This window comes from Theropithecus gelada, chromosome 3 (assembly GCF_003255815.1).
Source record: "Theropithecus gelada isolate Dixy chromosome 3, Tgel_1.0, whole genome shotgun sequence".
Lineage (NCBI taxonomy): Eukaryota > Metazoa > Chordata > Mammalia > Primates > Cercopithecidae > Theropithecus > Theropithecus gelada.
In genome coordinates this window covers 61,656,002-61,679,233 of record NC_037670.1, presented here as the reverse complement: position 1 = coordinate 61,679,233, position 23,232 = coordinate 61,656,002, and positions in this window count along the sequence as shown.

Here is a 23,232-nt window from a genome sequence, read left to right as displayed (position 1 = left end):
ACACTGGCCTGCTGGCTAATACATGTTATGAAAAATGGGTTTGATAATCAAAGAAGCCTGGGAAAGTCTGGGTAAGATGACATTAAAGAGGCTTATCTATCCTTCCTTTTGGCTTCTCAGAAACTGTTGTTGGCAAAATATGCTTTTTGAATTTCCATGGAGAAGTTTCATGGAAACTTTTGAACTGCAACCTCCCCTCTCCGTTTCCTTCCTGCCACATTTATTAACCTCTCCCAAAAGAGCATTTCAAGGAACACCGTTTAGGAAATGCAGCCGCAGAATAATAAAGGAACAGACTCACTAAGAGTGCACTGTGTCCCTGCAAGCTGCATCTCGTTTATAATACTAACGCTGCAGAAGGCATACTGGGATGCTTGTTTCTAAAGGAGATTTGAAGCAAGCTGGCAGGCAGCACTAGGTGGAATAAAAAGATAAGTTCTTAATACAAAGATGTATGCAGAAAGGTGTTATTATCCGGGCTCGAGACCTAGCATGCTGCCGCAAGAGCTGACCTCTGAAAGACAACTGCTCCTCCCAGAGCCACAAAGCAATGTGAACAGGTAAGGGAAGAGGATGTGAGCCTTGTGGTTGCTGTTGTGGATGAAGCCTGGATTTCCTGACATGCATCATAGGACTTGAATCCGAAACTAAAAGTATTCTGCTAGTTTGAAAAGCTGGGAAAAAGAATCTGAGAACCAAACTAAATTGCTATAACTTAACAAATATTAAAATAAATAGGTCGGGCATGATGGCTCACGCCTGTAATCCCAGCACCTTGGGAGGCTGAGGTGGGTAGACCACGAGGTCAGGATTTCAAGACCAGCCTGGCCAAGATGGTGAAACCCCGACTCTACTAAAAATACAAAAATTAGCTGGGTGTGGTGGCGGGCGCCTGTAATCCCAGCTGCTTGGGAGGCTGAGGCGGATAATTGCTTGGACCCGGGAGGTGGAGGTTGCAGAGAGCCAAGATCGTGCCACTGCACTGCAGCCTGAGCAACCGAGCAAGACTCCATCTCAGAAAAAATAAAATAAAATAAATAGTTGTATGGAGCTACTTTATCCTAGATAACAATGGCATTGATCTGATCTAGGAGTGGCTTGGAGCTGATACTGCCCCCTTCTCCCCTGTGGAGAAGGATGTGGGAGGCCATATTTTGTAGTGGGGCCACTATCTCTCAACTGTGTATCAACTCCAGAATTTACCAGCTTTGAAACCCTGGATGAATTAAGTAATGATTTTGAATCTTAGTTCCTTTATCTGTAAAAGGGGGATAATTTCCTTAAGGTAGAGCTGTTTTTGCCTCAGTTTATAAGTCTGAAACTCAGAAGGGAATCTAGGCATAAGTACACGGTCAGCACTGTCAACATTTTGGGGTCAAATACTTTTTTGTTATGGAAGACTGTTACGTGCATTGTAGAATATTTAGAATGTAAGTTTCTAGATGCCAGTAGCACCTACTCCCCAGTCGTGACAACCAAAAATGTCTCCAGAAATTGTCAATGTCCTTTGTTGTGAGCAAAATAGTCCCTGGTTGAGAACCACTGCTCTATAAAAAGATTAAAGTCATGGCATTTCTCAGAACTCATGCTTCAAAAACAAAAGGCTCCGGGGGAAAAGATGATTCAGGGCTAAAGCTTTTGAGAATGTAAGGATAGAGATTTCTACTATAATCTTCCTCTGGTTTTATCCTGAACTTGGTTTGATATTTTGTACCTATAGACTAATGAATAAAGCTAACAGTAGCAACATGATTTATATAAAAGATAGTGACATGGGACGGGGCAAAATCAAACCCACTGACAGATGTAAGTGCGTGGCCAACCAGGAGATAGGATGAGGTAGGCACAATTGTCCTACCTCTTGTAGATTTCTTTAATAAGTGCATTTTCAATTGTTGTAGACATATCAATAGAAATAGAATGTCCTTGAATTAATGGCATTTGATTCCATCTAGCTTTTGAGCAATAGAACGGCTTCTGTTTTCCTGACACCACCAGCATCATTGTTAGCAGAGGCTTTTCACCCACTCTTATCAGGGTAAAAGAAAAACAAGGCCACTCAAAGCAGCTGTGTGGCTGGTGTGGAAGCTTTCTGTCCTTACACATAGTGTTGTCTGTAGTTTCTACAGTGTTACGTCTCATTATTTGATGCTGTAACTGGCAGTTATCAGATAACACTAAGTGTGTTCTCCAAGTAATCATTTATAGCTAATTCAAGTGATGAACACTTGTGTGCTATAAAACACTCTGTGGCTCCAGTATGTCTACTTTTCTGCATCTTTCTTGTGGAAATTCCAGCCACCATCATCTTCCACCTAGATTACCAGCATGGATTTCCACTGTGCTCCCTGTCGTGGTCGTCAGACTGCCTGTTCCTACAGTTCCACAAGCGTGATCTTCCAGAAGTGCAATCCTTTACTGTTCCCCTGCTAACAAACCTTCCATGAACATCCATTGCCCTCTCTATGAAATCCATGGTTTTGGAGAATGGCATGGAAAACCCTTCATGGTTTATATTTGAACTCGTGTTTGACCATTTCCTGCCTCAAAGTGGATGCTCCACCTAGCCTCTACTAGTTGTAATATCTAAAGTATGCCTTTTTTTTTTTTTAATTTTACCTATCATCTTTAAGAAAGCCCTTCTTTCTGTCTGCAATGTCTTCTATGCTCTTCCCCTCATTCCTTTCTAGATTAATTCTCATTCCTCCTTCAGCTATTAGCTTACTTGTCACTCCTTTCAGAAAGCTCTCTCTCATTTCCCAGCAATATAGTGCAGGGCCCAATAAACATTTCCTAAATGAAAAAGTTAAAAAAGTACAAAGAGAACTGGAAGAGCCAAGGTCACAGCGTCACCCGTGCTCCTAAACATAAGTGAATGGAGTTGAGAGGTTTAAGGTGGGAATAATCAACAGTGTTAAATAGAACAGAAAACCTGTGCCAAGGAACAGATTCAGAAAAGTCTCTACTGCACTTCTTAATTAGAGGCATCAGTGAAAGTCATTTCCATAGAATGATCTGGAGGGAACTCTGATTATTGAGGACTCGTGTAGGATTGGAAATTAAGGAATTATCATTATGAAGGGCAGACAGATTGTCTTAATCTGTTTGGGCTTCCATAAAAACTTACCAGAGACTGCGTAATTTATAAATAATAGAAATTTATTGCTCACAGTTCTGCAGATTGGGAAATCCAAGATCAAGATGCAGGCAGATTTGATGTCTGGTAAGGCTGCTCTCTGCTTCCAAGATGATGCCTTCTATGTATCTTCACATGGTGGAAGGGGCAAGGCTGCTCTTGTCCAACTCTTTTGTAAGGGGCCACTAATCACTTCCTAAAGACCTCGGTTCATAATACTATTACAATGCGAGTTAGATTTCAACTTTTGAATTTTGGGATGGGGGATTCACAGAAATGCAAACCATAGGGTGATTTTCATGAATTTTGGATCAAAAGTAAGGAGACATCATAGATACCCCAAAATGCCAATCTAAGGAACTGTTGTAAAAAAGACAAAGAGGGGGCTGGGCGCGGTGGCTCACGTCTGTAATCCCAGCACTTTGGGAGGCCGAGGTGGGTGGATCACGAGGTCAGGAGATCAAGACCATCCTGGCTAAACCCCATCTGTACTAAAAATACAAAAAATTAGCTGGGCGTGGTGGCGGGTGCCTGTAGTCCCAGCTACTCTAGAGGCTGAGGCAGGAGAATGGTGTGAACCTGGGAGGCAGAGCTTGCAGTGAACTGAGATTGTGCCACTGTACTCCAGCCTGGGCAACACAGTGAGACTCTGTCTCAAAAAAAAAAAAAAAAAAAGGAGGGGGAGTTGAGCATACACGGGGGGATGGAGATGGAGAGAAGTGGGTTATGTCATGGAAACTCAGCAAGGATTGTCCTCTATAGTGGTATCCTGAAATTGGCTTGATATTTTGTACCTATAGACTAATGAGTAAAGATAACAGTGGCAAAATGATTTACATATGTGTTAGAGACATGGGAGAGGGCAAAACCAACCCCACTTACAGATGTGAATAAGTGTGTGGCCAAGCAAGAGGTAAGATGAGGTGGGCACAGTCATCCTTGCTTCTGCACCTGCCATAAGCCATGGTCACATGATAACCTCTGGCACAGCCCATGTTTCCATTGCCCTCAGCAGTATCTTGACTGGTTAGAGCTCTTTATGGTGGGGTTACCCCTTTGCTTTCTGAAGGGTTTGGTGCCTTGATAGTCATGGAAGTACAATATTGCTATAGTTTTCTTTGAGTGTTAACACTGGGGATCCACCATTGTAGGACTAGGAAAATGTACAAGACCTCTCAGATCCAGATGCACTTTCCCTTCTCCATTTTATATATCCTCATATCCCCTTTAATGATCAAGTCTAATTACTCCAGCTGACAGTGTAGGCTCTCTTTTGTACCTTTTTCTTCCTACTGTCACAAGGGACCTAAAGTGCCTACAGTGGTCTCAGCCTTCAACTCAGTAGAAGCATTTTTGCATCACCTGGTTGAAACATTTTTGCCCTGAGTGCCAAAATGTCTAAACCAGCAGAGCTCAGAGCTGCAGAGACAGGGGCTGATTTGGGGAGACCAAGAAGAGTGTGCACAGTGTACTCCCATCATCACCTCCTGAAAGCGAGACTCATGTTTCTTGGTTATGAGAGGAACAGCAATTCCTACCCCTTCCATGATGAAAAAGGTCAACTTAAGATACACAGAAAGCCCTGTTCTATTGGATGAACCATAGGGATATGGGTCCCTAGCGGTTGCATCAGTTCAGAGCCAGTTTCCAACAATCCCTTTGCACCGCACTTAGATACTTTGGAAAATAGATGAGTCCTTTGGGAAAGGCTTAGGAGAATATTTGCAATACATGTTCGACAGGAAGAACTCCACATGCTTCCTGAGCCTTGCCAGGCCTCCCTTCCAAGGGGCTCCGGACCTCTCTAACAGAGTTGGGGAGCTGTTGACCAATATTTTTTCACCCCTTACATTCATTACAGTGCTAACTAGGAAGTGGCTGGCCAGCAAGGGAATATATCTTCAGGCCATGCAGCTATTTCGACTAATGCTGTGTAGTAGTCCCAAATCAAGGCTTCCAAGAAGCATGACACCTACGCTTTGCACTTATTCTCCTCCTGGCAGCTGGGTGAAAATGACAAGGCCCTGGAGAATGATGGAGGCAAAAGATAGAAGAATGCTGAATTATGGCATGAGGGAGAGCTGCCCACCAACCAGGGCACTGTCATTTGATGTTATTTGAGTGAAGGAATTCAAATGTTAGAGAGAAAGAGATGCTAGAGTGGATTTATCATATTTGAACCTTCATCCCTCCCTTATTTTGTTAAAGCACTGAAATTTGGGGTTTTATGTTATTACTGCAGCCTAATCTACCATAATTAAGACAGTCTATGAACTGAAAGAGATGCAGGATGATGGAAGGCCATGGGCACTTCAATCTCTGTTTAACAAGCTTGCCATGTACGTCAAGGGAGATTTCAGGTTTAGTCTTAGGTTGCTCACCTGTTTCACTCTAGGAACTCTATTCAATTAAACCTCACTCCCACCCCCAATGCTCCCTAGGGTCAGTCCCTTTTGAGTTGCATCCCAGCTCTGCTGCCTGTTCCAGTAACAATGCTTTCTTGTCTCTAGTTTCTAAGCTTGTCACCCAGAGAACATGTAATCACCACTGATAACAGACAGTCCACTAATGGGATGTCTACCACTTTTATCCCTGACTACTGGAGGATCATCATCACTGTTCCTCAGAAACACTGGTGCTGAGAGGCCTCTCTGATGCTTTTCTTCATGTTGCAGAGTTGGAGAAAAATAAATGCTCAGATATGATGAAAAATACTGCAACATTTCTGTCTCCCAAATGCTTGGATTTCATCTTTTTTTTATATTACATTAAAGAATCTCTAGTATCTCATATTGTTTTGTATGACCGTCCTTCAGTTCAAATTTTAGTTGATCAACCTAGCAAGCAATTAGCATCCTGTCTGCCCTGACTGCTGGAGCTCAGACTTGGAGTTTGAAATATCAAACAAATGCATTTCTATAAATGCATTTATCTTAATCTAAAAATGCATAACTCCTTCCCTGGCCTAACGCCTTCAGATTCCAGTTTCACATCTAGGTCATGGGTTTTTACAGACATCCAGTGGCAAAATCATATTGTCTTAGGGTGTAAGTCATTTTTGGGGTTTGCCTTTGGTCTCTGGAGCAGGTGGGATTTGAGTAGAGGCCTAGAGGTTTCCCTTTCAAGCTAATTTCCACAGCAAGGCATATGCAGGGTTGTCCTCAGGAGGAGCTGCAGAGGAGGAGGGGCTGCTCCTACTGGCATGGTAGCATAGTGGGTTTGCGTTAAGAAGCTCTCAGTTAAGTTTTAGGGGTCTATTCCTGCATGGCTCATGTAGGGGGGCCTCTTGGCAGCCGGGACCTTGGTTCCATCCTATAAAGCTTGTATCAATGAAACAATGTAATATGAATCTCTGTGATTAGGATGCCAGTGTTGGGGGAATGGGGTGGGCATCCCTGAGCATGCATAAGCCCAGCTCCCTGTGCACCAGGCTATCCTAAAGAGGAGCATGACCACATGGAATGCTGGATCCCATGGCAGGATAAAAGCAACCCTTAGAGCCCCTTTGTAGGGAGCACTTCAAAACTGAAGTGGCTCTGCCTCTGCAGACAGGGCATCAGATGCTGGAAGCCTGCCCTTCACTGAAAAAGGGAAAAGGAAGGAGAAGACCTTCACGTGTTTCTCCCAATAGGGTGCTTTGGGGATTCATATGCTGGAGTGCCTGACACAGGCTCAGTTCTGAGAATGTTCCTTATGCGAGTCCCTAGTGCCTTTCTTGTGATTTCAAGGCAGGCCCTGTGAGACATGTTTTAATATCCTCTCTGTATCTCAGATTTTCCTTGGCCTCATTTCTCTGCTTCTTCAATCTTCTGCTTTGTGTGAACTCCACCTCTTCATGCACACCTTCCCCAGAAACTTCCATCAGAATGAGTCTGAACTTAGCTTGTTTGGGCTGCTATGACAAAATACCTTAGACTGAGTAATTTAGAAACCATACAGATTTATTGTTCACAGTTCTGGAGGCTCAGAAGTCCAAGTTCAAAATGACAGCAGACTTGGTGTCTGCTGAGGGCCTGTGCCCCACAGATGGTGCCTTCTGGCTGCATCCTCTTATGTCGGAAGGGGTGAATGAGCTTCTTCGGGCCTCCTGGATAAGGACATTAATCCCATCATGAGATCTTTATCATCTAATTGCCTCCCAGAGGCCCCACCTTCTAAGACCACCACATTGGAGATCAGGTTTCAACAAATGAATCTGGGGGGACACAAGCATAAATCCCTGACACCCACCAAGTTTCCCAACATCTGTGCTGTGGTTACCACCACCACCTTCATGCTACCACAGAACGTGTTTGACGTTGCCCCAAGTTTGTCTTCCTGCCCAAGTTCTGTCTGTGGTCTCTTTTTGCCTGTTTTGTTCAGGCCCAGATGTTTTCCCGCCTAGTCTGCTGCTAAGGCCACTGGTTTTGCTATGTGCTTTAAGTGCTCCAAAAGGAATTTCCAAAATGGCAGCGTAACCTGTCCATCTTCCCACTTTGGGCAGTTTCTAACATCAGAGATGGTGAGGAAGGCGTCTTTTCTGTTCCCCTGACCTTCAGTCCCTGAGTCGAAGGCCTCAGCCCCAATTCCAGCATATCTGCCAGAGGAAATGTCGGTGAGAGGCCTGTTTCCCTCGGACGCTGCCTCATCAGTTCTTTTGGTTTAATTTTTATTTCAGAAAATTTCAATCATATCCAGCAGTAATCAGATGCAACCATTTGTTATTTTTCTTTCAGATGTCCCTATCGTTTTTGCTGGAACATCCCAGATGTATATCATGTCACTAATCAATACTTTAGTAGCACTCTGTAATAGACAAGCTTTATTCTCAATACTATGATCACTTCCAGTGGTATTGATAACAATTTCTTAACATCATTTCATGCCCACCCTGTGTTCAGTTTTCTTTCACTGTTTCACATAAAAGTTTTTTTCACATTTCATTTATTTAAATCAGGATCCAAACTAAGTCTGTCCTTCACTGTTCATGTACTCGTTGCAACCCTTTATTTCTTGTAAATCTGTAGCGGGACCTAGAGGCTTGCTTAGATGCTGATTGTTTTTTCTTTTTTTGGCAAGAAAGTTTCATTAGGCTGTGTCCCTATCCCATCAGCATAGGAACATGGGATATGCTGTGTCCCTGTCCCACTGGAAGACACATGGCCTGCTTGTCCATTTTACCGATGATGACACAGGTCAGTGGGTTCAGGTGGTGTCAGTGTGATTATCCAAACTAAAGTTCCCCATGTCCCTTTCACGTGATAGGTTAAGCAGTCACGGATGGCTGCCACCTAGACCTATCATGTCACATGTGATTTCAAAATGATGAGACTTCAAATTCTAAATTTCAGCCTGAATTTATGATGTGAATTCTTCTATAAAATGATTTCCTTCAACAATTGTTTGTCATGAAAAACAGTTTGTCGGCCAGGTGTGGTGGCTCACACCTGTAATCCCAGCATTTTGGGAGGCTGAGGCAGGCAGATCACCTAAGGTGGGGAGTTCAAGACCAGCCTGACCAACACGGAGAAACCTCATCTCTACTAAAAATACAAAATTAGCCAAGCATGGTGGTGAATGCTTGTAATCCCAGCCACTCAGGAGGCTGAGGCAGGAGAATTGCTTGAACCCAGGAGGCGGAGGCTGTAGTGAGTCGAGATTGTGCCACTGCACTCCAGCCTGGGCAACAAGAGTGCAACTCCATCTCAAAAAAAAAAAAAAAAAAAAAAAAGAGAAACACTTTGTCCAAGACAGAGAAGATAGTTGCTTGATTCCCTTTACATAATAATCAATGCTCCAGCAATCTCCAATCAGAAACAAGCATTTTTGTTTGTTTTTATATTTGTATTTTGTTGCTCTTTTGGGTTTTTGAGTATGACTTTTATGTAATTGATGTATTTCAATACATTATAATTATTATTCATTTGGAAGACTCAAGCTGTTTCTTCTGAGCCCCTTCAAGATGACATCTCACCCCTTTGGAGATGATCCCAGTAGTATTTGACAATTTCTTTGCTTTCTGGTACAACAAAATCTTGCAGGCTCTTTTTCTACATTTCCTCCTTCACCCATTTCTCCCTGGCCCTTGGTCTCTGTGGGAAAAGTGTTTATGGACAATTTGGGTATCAGGGGCTGCTCATGAATGCTGGATTGTCGTCGTTTTCAGGCCTTTCCAAAAGCTAAACAATATGTAAGGGAGAAACATAAAGCAGGAGTTGATCCTAATATTTCCAATTCAAACCTGGCATTGCCAGGATGATGCTTGAATTCTTTGATTTTTTACTTAAATCTGCTTCTATTTGAATATTGTTTTTAATGATAATTGATATAATTATTTGCTTTGTCCTGCTATGTATATGCATTTATTAGTATAAATGTAAACACACCACCATTACTAAAACAATGAAGCTGGTGACTGCAGTTTAAGGGTTGTCTGTGGAGTTCTTACTCTTATGCTACATTCTGCTGAGCTTGCAGAGTCAAAATAATGCATCTTCAAGCCCCTTGAGGTAATTCCACTCGGGATGGTAGTACCACTAACATGAATTATGGTTAGTTTCTATTTGTTTTGGATTGCTTTCCAATTTTTAGGGATTTTTAGAAAATATATTTAGTTTATTTTGGTATGTGTTTGTAAAATATTTACATGGTTCTAAAGTCAAAACTAAAACAAGGCACACTCAAAAGTCTGGTTTCCTTCTCAGTCCGCTCTCTCAGTTCTTTCACTGCCCTGAAAGACAATGTCCATTTGGTTCGTTTTTGGTTTATGTTTATACTGTTTTTAAGTTTATATAGTGTACACATGTGTTTTATAATATATGTGATATATAATACATAGTGTATACAAACACATTCATGTGGATATTTACATCATCAACACAGAGGGCAGCCTGCCATACACACCATTCTGCACTCTCTTTTTCCTTTACAGCACAGACTGGAAAACCACACTCCAGATGCACATGGTGAGGGTGCTCTTCTTGCTTATAACTACGGGGGGTTGCATGGGGGTGGACATGGCCCCATGTAATCCCCTGGCAATGGACATGAGGGTTGACTCCAGCCATTTGTCTCACTATGCTGTGATGCCCGGCTTTGTGCACAGGCTGGTTCTTACTTGGCCTATTTGAGATAACTCCCGAGAAGGAGGATGGGGTTGGTCAAAGGGCAAATGCCTATGCGAGTCGGCTAGACGGGAGGTCAAAGATAAACCAAAAGTGAATCAAATGGACATTGTCTTTCAGGGTAGTAAAAGCACTGAGAGAGAGAGCTGAGAAGGAAGCCAGACTTCTGAGTGTCCAGGGCACCCACAGGGCTCTGCTTTTTTCTATTCCGTGAACTCTTTCCCAGGGACTTCTCCGGTGTACGCTTATTCCCCCATTGTTTTTAGGCAAATGTATATTTCATATATGTCCATGTATGTATATACACACAGAGATACATAGGCATGTGTATACGTCTCCCTCCTCTGTGTGGGTGTATGCAATGTGAGTATATATAAAATCTCCCTGTAAATAGCCTTGTGGTTATGCCCAGATACAGCTGAATCCTAATGAGACAACTTAGGCTTAATTTGAAAACCAATGACACTTGTTTCTTAAATGGTAAAGCTCAAGAACATGACAATCAAATCTTGTAAAAACATTTCTTCCTTTTCTTCTTTTTAGAGAATCCCTGGATTTGTAAGCCGGGAACGCAACCCCGACACAGAGACCAGCAAGCAGTAACCTGGCAACCGAGCGTGGATGCTGGCAGAGGAGCCCCTCTCCTTCGACTCCTGCCCCTCCTTCCCCTCCCTCACAGGCGCAGACTGGGGGCGGAGGCGCAGGGCCGCCCGCTGTTCTGAGAGGGAGCTGCGCACATCTAGGCTGAGGGCCTTTCTGGTACAGCCTTCCGCTGCCGTCAATGCTGCTTCTGCCCCAGCTCCCAGGGCAGGTAACGGGATCCTCTTGGCGCCGTGTTTGAGGAGAACCGCCCAGGGCTCCCTTACCGTGGTGGGAAGAGGGTTGCGCTGTTTCCCACAGTGTCAGTGAGTCGCCCTGGGCAGACAGGCTTTGCTCTTCCCTGGGCGGTGGGGTCTGTCTCTCGGGGAACACAGAGCCTGGGGTTGCCTGAGCCAGGAGGATCACCTGTTTCACCATCAAAGGTGACACGCGGAGGAGCTGCTATATCTACCTCACCCAGCGTAGAGTGCTCCAGAAATCTTTCTTTCCTAGCTAGAAACTAACGACTTGAGAATTCTGTAGAACAGCAGCAACGAAAATGTCTTTGCAGCAGCGTTGGCCACGTGAATTGTCTCGGACGCAGCCGCGTCGTATCCATCCCCGTCGAATTTGCTTTGCTGGGGGCCTCGCGGGTCTGACGCCCCGTGTGTGGTCAGGGAGACACACCTCCTGGGAAGCTCAGTGCCTCCCCCTGGAGACAGATGTGGGCATCTGCACCTGCACAGGGGGAACGGTCCAAAAAACCAGGTGGAGGAGACCCCGGCAGGACGGCAAGCGGAGCGGGCACATTTAGATAGGAGAAAAAGACTGATCTCCAGTAAAGTCAGCAGTGCTAGCAACAAGGAATGCAGGCGCGGCAGGAGGCAGGACTCGGGATGAGGGCCTGGCAGGGCGGGAGGGAAAGGACACGCTCAGACACCTCTGAATCCTAATGGGCCTGACAGGTCAATCTGAGAGCCGGTGCACTGTGTTCTCGAGCGGAAAACTCAAGAACAGGACAGTCAAATCTTATCTGGAAACACTGCTTAGGCTAGAAAAGGCGAGCCCCTGTGCTGGGAGGAGGATCTATGCCTTATTTGGTAGTTACCTTTTCAAGATTTATAGACCAAAAAGGTAGGTTACAGTATAGAGATGAGATGTATTCTTTGTTTTTCTCCCATTCTGAGAAAATAAACATCATGAATTAAAATATTGGTAAATGTGGGGTAGTTTTTGATTCTGAACATAAGCCCTTGTGGTTCATTTCAGTTTCTTACCAGCGCCCAGAGCAGCAAGGCCGGGTCTCACTGGCAGGATGATTTCTGAAGCTGTAGTCTCCCTTAGCATTTGTGAAATGGGCCCCCCACCCCCTCCAAACTTGGTTGCAAGTCTAGGGAAGGGCTACAGACAACAAGAGTGACATGGGGGCATTCTTCATCTCAGCTGAGTGTCTCCTCCTTCTGGAATGATATATGCCAAGGTTTGTCCAAAGTGGGGACATGAGGGTGGCTCACTAAGGGCCCAGTTAAAGTAGCAGTGATAGAGCCTCCCTGAACAGAAGGCAGGAAAGATGAGGTTGAGATAGACACACAGGTCTAAAGAAGAGAGCGTAGGATGGGGTGATGGAACGTAGGCCGCCCCTTCTACCCAGGACGGATGTGTGCACCCGGCCCCCACCAGGAGCACGTCCAGGAAGGTGGGTGAGCACTGAATGGTGTCTTACTGACATCTCCCAGGGGCAGCACAAGGCGAGGCTGCGTGAGGGTCTGTATGACAGCCAGAGCGAGCTGGTGAGGACTTCCTCTTTCTCCGGGGCTAGCAATGGAGACTGGGGTGTCACGTGAGCCTGAGCACTGCTGAGGGGCGCCTGGGGAATGGAACCAGCAGCCTCAGGCTTCCCACAGCAAGTGACCTGGAGAAGTCCCCTCAGAGTTGCAGGGATGAGAGAAGGGAGATGGCCTGAGAAAGCCAGGGGGCAGGACCCCTAGAAGGAGCTGGAGGAAGTGGAAAGGACGTGGAGTGCCTCACCGAGCTAGTGAAGCGAGCTTTTACCCATCGAATACAGAAGTATTTGATATCAGAAAAAAGAACATCTTGTTGGCACACTTCATATGCACACTTGTGAAGGGTGCCCTCGCCAGTTCAGGGGCCCCACCGAGCGCCATGACTCTGCACTCGGTACCTGGTGTCAGTGCTCCTCGAGCTTCTGTGATGGTGCGTCTGACGCTTCTGGAGGGAGGAAGGAATTCCTGAGGCCAAATGGCCCTGGGAGCTGAAGGGAGAGGAGGCCGGTCAGGGCTGGTGGAAGCTGTCCCTGGCCAGTCTGGTGGTCCCTCTTCCATGCCAGGGTCCTGGGGTGCAGAGCCAACTGCCAGCACTCCAGAGAAGTGGTTTTGCTCTCAGCTTCCTCCTCATCCTTCCTATCAGATTAAGATGAGGAGTCATAGATGCCTTGCAAAGGAGTGAGGCCCACCCCCAGCCTTGCACCTTCCCCTCGGGAAGATGTGAGCTCTCGTGGCCTGTGTCTCCTGTGTTTGGCTAGGGGTGGGAGAAAGCACACCACTGAACGCCTGGTCAGGCTTGTTGGTGTCCTGGGGCCACCATGGCAAACACCACACCTGGGCAGCTCAAATAACAGAAATTCATTGTCCTACAATTCTGGGGGCTGGAATTTCCAGATCAAGATGTGGGCAGGGCTGATTCCTCCTGCGGCCTCTCTCTTGGGCCTGTAGATGCTGTCTTCTCCCTGTGTCCTCACATGGTCTTCCCTTGTGTGTGTGTCTGTGTCCTAATCTCTTCTTAAAAGGACACCGTTCGGATTAGGACTCACTATAAAGACCCTAATTTAATGTAATCACCTCTTTAAAGCCCCATCTCCAAATGCAGTCCCATTCTGAGGTGCTGGGGTTAGGACTTCAACATACAAATTTCTGAGAACACAACTTAGCCTGCAGCAGTGCAGTACTCAGTACAGCTGCAGGAGCCCACTAGACAACATCTCCCCCTTGGGGAGGGCATGAAAAATAGTCTCGTGTGAGAAGCTGTGTGGTCTTCTCCTTGCTGTAGAACAGAACAAGGGTAATGGAAGCAGGCATCAGGTGTTGGCCTGGATGTCCCATCACAACGCAGATGTCACATCCCAGCAGGTGTTAAAGACACCTGTGGGCTTTGTGCAGATACTAGGGTGGATAAGAGATGAGTAAGGTGTACTTATGCCCATTGTGGAGCAACTGAAGTTCCATAGTGAAAAAAGAGAATTCTATTCAAGACAATGAAACAAAGCAGGATGTCACAGGAGTTAAGAAATCTGGGAGTGGGCTCAAAAGGGGGAGAGATCATTTCCCTTTGGAGTATTAGAAAATCTTTATGGTGACAAAGAGGCACTCTTTGACCAGAACTTTATCAGGCTTCTCCGAGTCCTTTTAGACTAGGTCCGACCTTGTGTTTCCCTCTTTCCTTGTGGAATCCAGCTTGAGCAAGAATCTTGCTGAGTCCTTAATCAACAGAGCCCCATCCTTGGGATCTGACCACCCTCTGTGTCTTGTCACCCTGGCGTGCCCTCAGCACAAGTCCCACTGAGTGGGTCTAACAACAGTCCCTTTGTCTCTGTGATTTCCTCTTAGTCATTTTCCAGCACCACCCACTGCCTACTTCTAGGCTAGAAATCCCCTCACCCATGCCGTGCTCAGAGATGAGCCAAGCCTCTCTCCCCACAGCAAGCCCTCGTTGCAGTAGTCCCTGCACTGATCACCATGTACCCCCTGAATAAAGTCTTCCATACCATTTTTTTAGCAAGTGTTTGGATAAATTTTTCTTTAACAATAAGTGAGAAAATAGCATTAGCAGCAGGTGTTAAATGATGCACAGTACAATTAAGATAGAAGAGTAGATGGGTATCTCTTTTAGGTGGAAGAAAATAATCATTATTATTGGATCTCTACTATATGCAATTTGCTTTGCTTGTATTACTTGTATGTCTCTTCACGTTAATCCAATGAGGACGGCCTTATCATCACCATTGGACAGCTGAGGAGCTGATTATCAGAGAGGTGAAGGAGTTGCCAAAGTCCTTGAGCTAGCATGGTGCTGCTCTCCATTTGGACAAGGGCTCACAGAGTTCTCCCCACAGCAACCCCCTATGAGGAGCAGCACAGGCCACATTCTAGAGGGGACACAATGGGCTAGCCTGGGGATGAGCCAGTGCTATTGAGGGACACAGTGCCTCTATGATGGTGTCGGATGTTGTTTGGGGATGAGAGTGGGGAGCACAGGTCTTCCTGTAACAGTGGGTCTCTTAGGGAAATACCCCTGGATCTCCTGGAAAGCCCCCAAACTGATTTCTGCACTCAACTCCCAGAGATGCGGATTCAGGAGGTCTGGGATGAGGCAGATAATTTGCATGGCTAACAGGCCGTGGTCCAGAGACTGCACTTTGCAAACCACCGCACTAGAGAAGAGGAGGAAGAGAATCACAAGAACACAAGTGACCCAATATCTAAAGTGAGCAAGAAAGAATACAGAGAAAATCAGAGAATTGTGTGAACATTCAACTTAGCGATTTATTAAAACTCAAGGATGTTTGCGTGAAGAGGGCTGTAACTGGGAATCTTTTCATTTTTTTTTCTCATTTACAGTCTCAGTTACACTTTGAAACTCTGGCAAAACGTGTATCTCTCACCAGGCCAGGGGTACCATGTTGGATTGAACCCTGGGTCTGAGGGTAGGTTAGGATGTCCATAGTGGGGTTGCTGGCGGCTTGAGGCTAGGTCTGCAGGCCTCTCTCGGGATTGGATGCTGGGTCTGGGTCAGTCCTGGGGGCTGCTCTGCCCCACAGGGGACTACAGTCTGAGCGCCGTGTCCTTTCTGAGACGCCAGAGGCACCGGGGCTCTGATTTTACCATGTGCTTATTTTAAGCCCTAACCGCCAAGGGGCCCTTTCTAAAGTGCTTCCCTAGGAGCCCAGATCGACGTTCACACTGCGGTCGGCTCCATTAGCACTCAGACCCCTTGCTCCCCTAGGAGATGGAATCAGATCATGGAGTTCAGAGCAGCTGGCACAGGGGCTGAGTGAAAAGTATCCTTAGTTAACGAAGCCCTCCATTAAAGGTCAGCTCATAAAACTTCTCAGTCCAGCGCTTCCGCTGCAAGGTTCGCCCTCCTCTCTGCAAATTCTCATTCCCTTCTGGGTTGACAAGTTGCTAGCCATCGGCCCTGGGATGGCTCCTACAGGGAGCGAAGGGGCCCCCTCGGTTGGTGCCTCCATCATCACCCGCTGCTTTATTTAAAGATCTCCTGGAAGAAACTCTTAACTTATCGGGAGCGTACTTTAAAAAGAGAACTGGCTTCTTAAAAGACCATGAGTGTGCCATACCTACTTGAACAAAAGACTCGAGGCCAGTTATAATAAAGAAGTCATTACCTTGGGAAGAAAGGAGGTAAGGGGGAGAGGCCTTGGGAGCTGCGGTGGAGGAGAGGCAGGTCGGTCCCGGCCGGCCAGGGAGGCTGGAGGCAGAGGAGGGCGCGACTCCCGCATATTATCAAAGGAAGTCACAAAGGATTGTTGGAGGACGCACCGTTTTCTCAGCCCAAGCTAGGATGCTTTGTCCTTCTTAAGACTTTAGATATGTCGCAGTGAACCCTAGAGTCATCAGTTTGTTGACGGAATGTTAAAAAAAAAAATGATACAACTTTTGACAATATATGATATAGCTATTTACCTTGAAAAAAGAGCTGAGGGCCCTGTGACTCCCATGTCATAACACTACCAAGATAATTATGTGTGTGAATGTGAGACTGAGTTTGTTTCGTGCGTTATAGTGTATGCATTTGTGTGACAGTGTGTGTCAGTGTGTGTGAATGTGTGTGACAGTATTTGTGTGCAAGTGTGTGTATTTTGTAAGTAAATGTGTGTAAAGTGTGTGTGTATAGTGTGTGTGTAAATGTGTATCGTGTGTGATTGCGTGAGAATGAGTGTGTGCGTATTTGCGTGTGTCAGTGTGTATGATGCATGGATGTGTGTGTGTGAGTGCATGGTGTGTATGGTACGTGTGTGGATGTGTGAATGGTGTGTGGGTATGTGAATGTGGGAGCAAGTGTGTGAATGGTGTGCGTGACTGTTGTGTACGGTGTGTGTGGATGTGTGAATGCGTAAGCATGTGAATGGTTTGTGTGGGTTTGTAAGCATGTGAATGGTGTGGATGGACTGTGTGTATGAGAGTGTGGGTGTGTGAGAGTGTGTGTGTGGGTGTGTGGGTGTGTGCGTGTGGGTGTGTTTATGGGTGTGTGGGTGCACGTGGGTGTGTGTGTGTGAGGGCACATCTGGATGTGTGTGGGTGTGTGAGTGTGTGTGTGGGTGGGTGTTGTGCGTATGTGAGTGTGTGTGCGCGCGCGTGTGTGAGCCTGCAGGATCTCTGAGGAGGCGGAGATGGTTGGTGTATGTGGAGTGCTGCTCTCCTGTCCTCAGCGGCTTGGCCCCCACCACGTGGGCCTTCAGAATGGAAAGTCAGCCTCTGCCTCTCCTCTCAGCAGCAGCTGTCCCTAGCAGGCTTTTTTTCCGCCTTCAATATTTGAGGTTTGCTGGCTAAAACGGAACCTGAAGGGAATACAAAGATAGGTGCGTGCATGCTTTCTGGTCACAGGCCCTGCAGGCGCCCTTGTGCGGTGCTGGACAGCCGAGGCTGGCAGCCGCTGCTGAGAGACATGAGCAGTTGGCTGTTAGGTGTGATGCGCCAGTGAGGGTCCTGTGGAAGACATGTGGCCATGCTGACCGTTCCACTGCTGCTGGTATTCACAGATACCAGATAGGCTGTGTGGTACAGGGCACTGGCAGGGCATGGGGTGGGGAATGCAAGTTCTTAGTTTCCAAATACTTTCCCTAGGAGTAGGGTGGCCAGGTGAAATACCAGTGTGTGATATCCCCCGTACTACTGTGTGCTTGCACCTGGCTCCATGACTACTTGAGCCATACTTACACTAAATATGATTTGTTCTTTACTGAAATTCAATTTGACCAGAGTCTCTCGGGTATTTATTTATTTATTTATTTATTTATTTATTTGAGACGGAGTCTGGCTCTGTCGCCCAGGGTGAAGTGCAGTGGCGCGATCTCGGCTCACTGCAAGCTCCGCCTCCCAGGTTCAGGCCATTCTTCCGCCTCAGCCTCCCGAGTAGCTGGGACTACAGGCGCCCGCCCCCACGCCCGGCTAATTTTTTGTATTTTTAGTATAGACGGGACTTCACCATGTCAGCCAGGATAGTCTGGATCTCCTGACCTCATGATCCCTCCCGCCTGGGCCTCCCAAAGTGCTAGGATCACAGGCATGAGCCACCGTGCCCGGCCCCTGGGTTTTTATTTGCTGAGGCTGGTCATGCCACCTTGCAGCCATCCTAGCTCTGATTCTATGGGGGAACCCAGGGGCTGTTTCCATGACTATGGAAGCTTAGATTTCAAGCAGTTCTTTGTCTCCACAGCTAAGGTAGATGCTGCCTATTCATGGCAGCCACTTAATGACCCCATTATGTCACAGTTCGGCAGTGGCTCAGCAGGATGGATCACCTAAGTCAGGTAAGAGTGTACTTTTCATTGAGTTAGCATTAATATTTGCAATACACATTTTTTGTTTTTAATGGGGCCAAGTATAAACACAGTGATCACTGTAGCCATTCTGACAGTACCTGAACAAGAGACAAATTTTAGTAAAACCTCTGTTCAGAGTGGGAGCTGGTTCCCTGGTGGCTGTGCCACACGTAGGAAATGACCAGGCGAGGAGCCAGGGCTGGGCAGGTTTATTCTGGAGGGAGAAGGTGAGCGGATAAGCTGTACAATGTTTCAGTCCTGTTCTTGTCGCCTTGGGATCGCATAGAAAACATTTTCACCTACGAGCAACCCAGTACTCCCTTGGGTTGCCAAACCCTCAGTTCCTGACCTCTCTGCCTCTTTCCCCATTTCCTGCAACCTCTCCAGGGCCTGTGTGACACAGGCTTCACATCTGCACGTCATGTTATCTTGGTGAGATATTTGTAACTGCAATTTCCCTGCTCCATCTCAGCCAGACTGAGGTCACGCTGACTGCCTGTTGGCAGAAATTTGTAGTATATTTCTTGATGTTTTCTACTAGTAGTATATGCAAAGCACTTTGTGCAGAAATTGTTTCAGACGTCGTTGATCTCCTAAACGACAATATTTTCCTCACATGAATCAGATATTTAGTATCCTTGAGTAACATCCTTACATTTATTTCTACTCATTCTACCAGTTACAAAAAAATGTATTGCATTGCCCGCTGTTATTGTATATGCATCCAGTTTTCTTTGTATTCTGACAGTTTTTGAAGCTATAATGCACATGCAAATTTAAGACAGTTATAATTGTTTTATAATCAAAGTAAACACTGTGAAACTGCAAAACAGGTGTCCCCTTTGTGCAACAGGCTCGTCTTCTCTCTCACGGCTGCTGTCCAAGAGGCATTCTCCTCTTACTTGTGATGATTCTCATCTTACTCTAAGTGTGAGAAGCGTCTGAGAGCCTCAGAAGTTGCAGGATGAAGGATTTTTTAAAAATAAAAACTCACAATTACCCTTGATTTGAGATTTTAAAATCATCTATACCTTGATATAAAGAAAGCGAGAATTGCTGATTGTCTTCTGTCTAAGTTGTAGGAAGAATTAGGTATTTTCATATGTAAGGTTCTGAAATGACTTTTCTATTTTGCTGGATAAAAGTTTGTAAAAATTTCATGCTGTGAAATGCACAAAATGGCAAAGGAAGGCTGTAGCTCATACATAGGTGGTAATCTATTATTGATACTGTTTGTTCCAACTGTGAGTTAATACAGTCAAGAATAGGCAAATGCAGTGATCCTGGCACTCATTTATTTTATGTGATGATGTGAAATTGTCTCCTAAACAGATGACCAGCTGTTTCTGATTATTCTGTGAATCACAGTAATTTTGGTAATTAAGAAAAAAAACTCTGATTTTTTTTTCTTGGCAAAACCTCTAAACGGCTGATACCCTCTGACCTCCTTGGAAAGCTCCATTCTCCCATCTGTAGATAACCCAGAGGGTGATTAATTAAGCCCAATTAATACAGTCATTTCTAAAATGGCTGCCCAGATAGCTCATTATTGAGATTGTTGAAAGGACGTTGCTATTTTCCTTTCTGTTCCCCCATCGCAAATGAAAGTTGAGTGTGGAGGAGGATGTGTTGCTCCTGGGGTTTCGGTGTGGTGGAAAGTGTGGGTTTGATCTCTCTGGGGAGGTTTCCTACAGGCAGCCACTTCCATCTGTGGAGTGAGGCTGTTGAATTTAACTTCACTTGCAAAGAGCTCTGTCACCACCTTGGATTTTTTATTTTTATTTTTTTATTTTATTTTTATTTTTTTGAGACGGAGTCTTGCTTTGTCGCCCAAACTGGAGTGCAGTGGCTGGATCTCAGCTCACTGCAAGCTCCGCCTCCCAGGTTTACGCCATTCTCCTGCCTCAGCCTTGGATTTTTTAATCCTGACTCACTATTTAGCCTTGGCCATCTCTTATTTCAAGTTTCAGGATTCACCTTGCTACAGGCATGCATTTCTTTGTTTCCTGTTTCTAGTGACCTTGGAGAAGACATGGAACTTTCTGGGGACCAGTTTGCCCTTGTGAGCACTAGCCACAAAAGGTCCATCTACACCACATGCCGAGACATGTGAGTGCTTTGCGAACTTTACGACTTGGAATGCATTGTGGCTGTCAGGTGATCTGACTTGCGGTCCAGTGCCAGTGTTAGAAGCAACTGCCCTTCAACTGTAGCTCTGTGTCTTCTCCTTGGTGATAGGCAGAAAATATATACAGCTATAGCTGTGCAAAAAAGATGTAAATTTGAATTATTTGTATGCCAGAGAAGGCTGCAGCTATGGGTTTCTAAATTCAGATTTCTCAAGATGAATTGAAGCTAATGGATGTGAACCTTATAGCTTGATTTAAATGCAGTCATCAAATGCCTAATTTCTAAAAGTTTATTTGCACATTTCCAATAGAACGCTATTTGGAGAGCCAAGAGGCAGAACTGAATATATTTCCTTTGAGATAAAACCTCCTTCCTACTCTGGGATTTCAGGTGGACCTATTTATTATCACAATGGTTGACCATTTCCCATGTGCTGAGGGCATAGCAATTTCAATAATTTTACCCTAGAGTCTCTGATTTATAGTTCCTTTTTTTTCTGACTTGTGGAAGTTATACCCTTGTGTGTTCACACTGACATTTGGTAGCAACGCTCCAGAGTATACGCAGCACAGAGCACCCTGGAAGCCACCCTGGCCATGCGCATTTGTCCATTGGACTTTGATCTGTATCACATGCTGGCCAGAGGAAAAAATGAGTCATCTCGGTGGGGAAATGACCACAGAGTGTTTTGCAAAGAAACCTTTTACATATGTTGAAATTCACTGCATTGTTTTTGAGAGTGTCAGATAATGATAAAGAGATTTTAAAAAATCATTTCAAAAAACAGTAGCCATGAATTGATTTCTCAAGATTGTTCAGCTAACATCTTTGGCCCAGAACTAATACAATAAATATAATTCTTACTATTTTTGAGATACTTTACCTGCATTATCACCAATTTTTATACGACTCCTGCAAAGTAGATATTATTATTCCCATTTTGTAGATGAGTAGTTTGAGGCCGGCATGTCTTCAGTAAAATTTCCTGAGTTAAAATTAATTCTTTGATCAGGAAGGATTAAAATCCAGGCCTGTCTGACTTCAAAACCACCACACCAGCTCCAACCCCCCTTAGTAGTATGATCTCCCTTGTATCGCAGGTAATGAACTAATCATGGGCTGGAGGAGAAGTCATACACCTCATAATGCCCAGAAGTAGCAAGGGGTGAAGTTCGGAACAAATCAAGACCGGTCTCTAGGAGCAAAAACTGTATAAAAGATTATACAGTTTCATCACCTTTCCTCCACCTTACCCCAATATCATAGTTCTCAGTTCTGCTACAGCAGCTCCATTACTCTAACTGCACTCAGCTGGTCACTTTTATTACAAATGGAAGGTCTGAGGCTATAAACATGATCCCACCTTCACTGGGAATATACATGTCCCCAGGCATCTTGGCTGGGTATGTCTTCTCCTTGTGGATCCTTCACATTTTGTGATGCATAGCAACTGCCCATTAGCAGTGGAAGTATCTGATGTACCTGGGCATCCTGTAGGGCTTCCTATCACTGCCATTGATTAGACCAGATTCCTAATTAGTAGAAGACATCAGACTCATACTAGATTTCTCAAGAGATACATCTACAAATGTGTCTTTGTGAATATCCAGCACATTTTTAAGATGATGGCAATCTTTTATTTTTATTTATTTATTTATTTATTTATTTATTTATTTATTTATTTATTTTGAGACGGAGTCTCGCTCTGTTGCCAGGCTGGAGTGCGGTGGTGCTATTGCTATCGTGGCTCACTGCAACCCCTGCCTCCCGGGTTCAGGCAATTCTCCTACCTTAGCCTCCCGAGTAGCTGGGACTACAGGTGCATGCCACCATGCCCAGCTAATTCTTTTTGTATTTTTAATAGAGACAGGGTTTCACCATGTTGGCCAGGATGGTCTCGATCTCCTGACCTTATGATCCACCCTCCTCTGCCTCCCAAAGTGCTGGGATTACAGGCATGAGCCACTGCGCCTGGCCGATGATGGCAATCTTAAATGTCTTCTTGTGAATTTGTTAGAGCCCAGTCACAAGTGGAAAGTGGGAAAAGCATGCCACATATTCAGAAGCAAAATTAAAGGAGCCAGCTGACACAAAGGCAAGATTATATGTCAACTTTCTCCCTGAAGTGTGCTGCCCAGACCAGCTGCCTTAATTCTGTTTAAGTAGCTCTGTTCTCCAAAATTTCTCAATACTTCCCGCCACCCTGCTGAGTCTGGAGTCCGAGTAGATCTCACGCTGATTGGAAGACGCACTGAACGCATTCCCAGAGTTAAACCTCGACAATTACTAATGGCTCCCAGCTCTGAATGCAAAGGACCATTGTCTATTACGAAGATGCAAATCTCCTTTTGAAACATCTTTATCCAAGGCCAGGTTGACCTAAATACTAACTTAAGAAAAAGTTTATTTTGATTCTTAATTTTTCCACTTATCATGCTGAGGAGCATTTTTCAAAGGTCAATCTTTCCCTTCCTATGAGTTGGGACTTGGTCTTTTAATAGAGAGTAGTTCCCCTCTATTCTCAGGATACATTCCAAGACTCTTCTAGTGCAGGGGTTCCCAATCCACAGGCCATGGACTGGTACTGGTCTGTCGCTTGTTAGGGACCAGGCCACACAGCAGGTGAGTGGCCGGCCGGCGAGCATGACTGCCTGAGCTTGACCTCCTGCCAGATCAGCGGTGGCATTAGATTCTCATAGAGGGGCAAA